The following is a 3692-nucleotide window of genomic DNA, read 5'->3' on the forward strand; positions in this document are numbered from 1 at the left end:
TAGTAGGCCTAATAACTATATCATGGATATAGGTAGAGTCTACCCACCCTCTCTGTCTAGTAGGCCTAATAACTATATCATGGATATAGGTAGAGTCTACCCACCCTCTCTGTCTAGTAGGCCTAATAACTATATCATGGATATAGGTAGAGTCTACCCACCCCTCTGTCTAGTAGGCCTAATAACTATGTCATGGATATAGGTAGTCTACCCACCCCTCTGTCTAGTAGGCCTAATAACTATATCATGGATATAGGTAGTCTACCCACCCTCTCTGTCTAGTAGGCCTAATAACTATATCATGGATATAGGTAGAGTCTACCCACCCCCTCTGTCTAGTAGGCCTAATAACTATATCATGGATATAGGTAGAGTCTACCCACCCTCTCTGTCTAATAGGCCTAATAACTATATCATGGATATAGGTAGAGTCTACCCACCCCCTCTGTCTAGTAGGCCTAATAACTATATCATGGATATAGGTAGAGTCTACCCACCCCCTCTGTCTAGTAGGCCTAATAACTATATCATGGATATAGGTAGTCTACCCACCCTCTCTGTCTAGTAGGCCTAATAACTATATCATGGATATAGGTAGAGTCTACCCACCCTCTCTGTCTAGTAGGCCTAATAACTATATCATGGATATAGGTAGAGTCTACCCACCCTCTCTGTCTAGTAGGCCTAATAACTATATCATGGATATAGGTAGAGTCTACCCACCCTCTCTGTCTAGTAGTCCTAATAACTATATCATGGATATAGGTAGAGTCTACCCACCCCTCTGTCTAGTAGGCCTAATAACTATGTCATGGATATAGGTAGTCTACCCACCCCTCTGTCTAGTAGGCCTAATAACTATATCATGGATATAGGTAGTCTACCCACCCTCTCTGTCTAGTAGGCCTAATAACTATATCATGGATATAGGTAGAGTCTACCCACCCTCTCTGTCTAATAGGCCTAATAACTATATCATGGATATAGGTAGAGTCTACCCACCCCCTCTGTCTAGTAGGCCTAATAACTATATCATGGATATAGGTAGAGTCTACCCACCCCCTCTGTCTAGTAGGCCTAATAACTATATCATGGATATAGGTAGTCTACCCACCCTCTCTGTCTAGTAGGCCTAATAACTATATAATGGATATAGGTAGAGTCTACCCACCCTCTCTGTCTAGTAGGCCTAATAACTATATCATGGATATAGGTAGAGTCTACCCACCCTCTCTGTCTAGTAGGCCTAGTAACTATATCATGGATATAGGTAGAGTCGACCCACCCTCTCTGTCTAGTAGGCCTAATAACTATATCATGGATATAGGTAGAGTCTACCCACCCCTCTGTCTAGTAGGCCTAATAACTATATCATGGATATAGGTAGAGTCTACCCACCCCTCTGTCTAGTAGGCCTAATAACTATATCATGGATATAGGTAGTCTACCCACCCCTCTGTCTAGTAGGCCTAATAACTATATCATGGATATAGGTAGTCTACCCACCCTCTCTGTCTAGTAGGCCTAATAACTATATCATGGATATAGGTAGAGTCTACCCACCCCTCTGTCTAGTAGGCCTAATAACTATGTCATGGATATAGGTAGTCTACCCACCCCTCTGTCTAGTAGGCCTAATAACTATATCATGGATATAGGTAGTCTACCCACCCTCTCTGTCTAGTAGGCCTAATAACTATATCATGGATATAGGTAGAGTCTACCCACCCCCTCTGTCTAGTAGGCCTAATAACTATATCATGGATATAGGTAGAGTCTACCCACCCCCTCTGTCTAGTAGGCCTAATAACTATATCATGGATATAGGTAGAGTCTACCCACCCCCTCTGTCTAGTAGGCCTAATAACTATATCATGGATATAGGTAGAGTCTACCCACCATCTCTGTCTAGTAGGCCTAATAACTATATCATGGATATAGGTAGAGTCTACCCACCATCTCTGTCTAGTAGGCCTAATAACTATATCATGGATATAGGTAGAGTCTACCCACCCTCTCTGTCTAGTAGGCCTAATAACTATATCATGGATATAGGTAGAGTCTACCCACCCTCTCTGTCTAATAGGCCTAATAACTATATCATGGATATAGGTAGAGTCTACCCACCCCCTCTGTCTAGTAGGCCTAATAACTATATCATGGATATAGGTAGAGTCTACCCACCCCCTCTGTCTAGTAGGCCTAATAACTATATCATGGATATAGGTAGAGTCTACCCACCATCTCTGTCTAGTAGGCCTAATAACTATATCATGGATATAGGTAGAGTCTACCCACCATCTCTGTCTAGTAGGCCTAATAACTATATCATGGATATAGGTAGAGTCTACCCACCCTCTCTGTCTAGTAGGCCTAATAACTATATCATGGATATAGGTAGAGTCTACCCACCCTCTCTGTCTAATAGGCCTAATAACTATATCATGGATATAGGTAGAGTCTACCCACCCCCTCTGTCTAGTAGGCCTAATAACTATATCATGGATATAGGTAGAGTCTACCCACCCCCTCTGTCTAGTAGGCCTAATAACTATATCATGGATATAGGTAGTCTACCCACCCTCTCTGTCTAGTAGGCCTAATAACTATATCATGGATATAGGTAGAGTCTACCAACCCTCTCTGTCTAGCAGGCCTAATAACTATATCATGGATATAGGTAGAGTCTACCCACCCCTCTGTCTAGTAGGCCTAATAACTATATCATGGATATAGGTAGAGTCTACCCACCCCTCTGTCTAGTAGGCCTAATAACTATATCATGGATATAGGTAGTCTACCCACCCCTCTGTCTAGTAGGCCTAATAACTATATCATGGATATAGGTAGAGTCTACCCACCCCCTCTGTCTAGTAGGCATAATAACTATATCATGGATATAGGTAGAGTCTACCCACCCCTCTGTCTAGTAGGCCTAATAACTATATCATGGATATAGGTAGTCTACCCACCCCTCTGTCTAGTAGGCCTAATAACTATATCATGGATATAGGTAGTCTACCCACCCTCTCTGTCTAGTAGGCCTAATAACTATATCATGGATATAGTTCATCTGAATCAACTAGAACTCAAGCAGATAATATAAACAATATAATGATTACATTTTCATAAAACTAGGAGGGGGTTCGTATGAGTAGAGACATTTCCTAAAAAATACCCTTCAACTAGCTTAGCGGCTAATGTTTGACCTTCCATTGTGTGGTACTCACAGCTTATTTTACACATGAATCTTTTCGGGGCAAATCGACTAAGACAAATTCAAATGGCACTAGTCTGAATGTGTCAAATCAGGACTGATACAAAAACAGAACAGATAGCAGCACTTAGATAACATTTAACATTTGTCAAGGAGCTATGGCTACAAGACACTTTCTTCAAGAGCAAGGAGCCATAGTATTGTAGCGAATGGCAGGGCAGGGAAGTGAACCCGGGTCGCTGGCGTGAAAATCAAACACTCATTGCGCCAAAAGGGTTAAGCCACTTGGTGGGAATTGTGACATGGCTCATATATAGCGAGGATCGCTACACTGCCCCCTCCGAAAGGGAAGGCACCTCCCCGTGCTTCGACTGCTCAGCCTCCTCACACATCCAGGCTGTGCTCTCCGATGGCTTCAAAGCCGCCATCCCACTTCTGACACCAGCATAGCAAACTGCAGGGTATGGAAGCTGGC

Source organism: Oncorhynchus kisutch, unplaced genomic scaffold, assembly GCF_002021735.2.
Source record: "Oncorhynchus kisutch isolate 150728-3 unplaced genomic scaffold, Okis_V2 scaffold936, whole genome shotgun sequence".
Taxonomy (NCBI): Eukaryota; Metazoa; Chordata; class Actinopteri; order Salmoniformes; family Salmonidae; genus Oncorhynchus; species Oncorhynchus kisutch.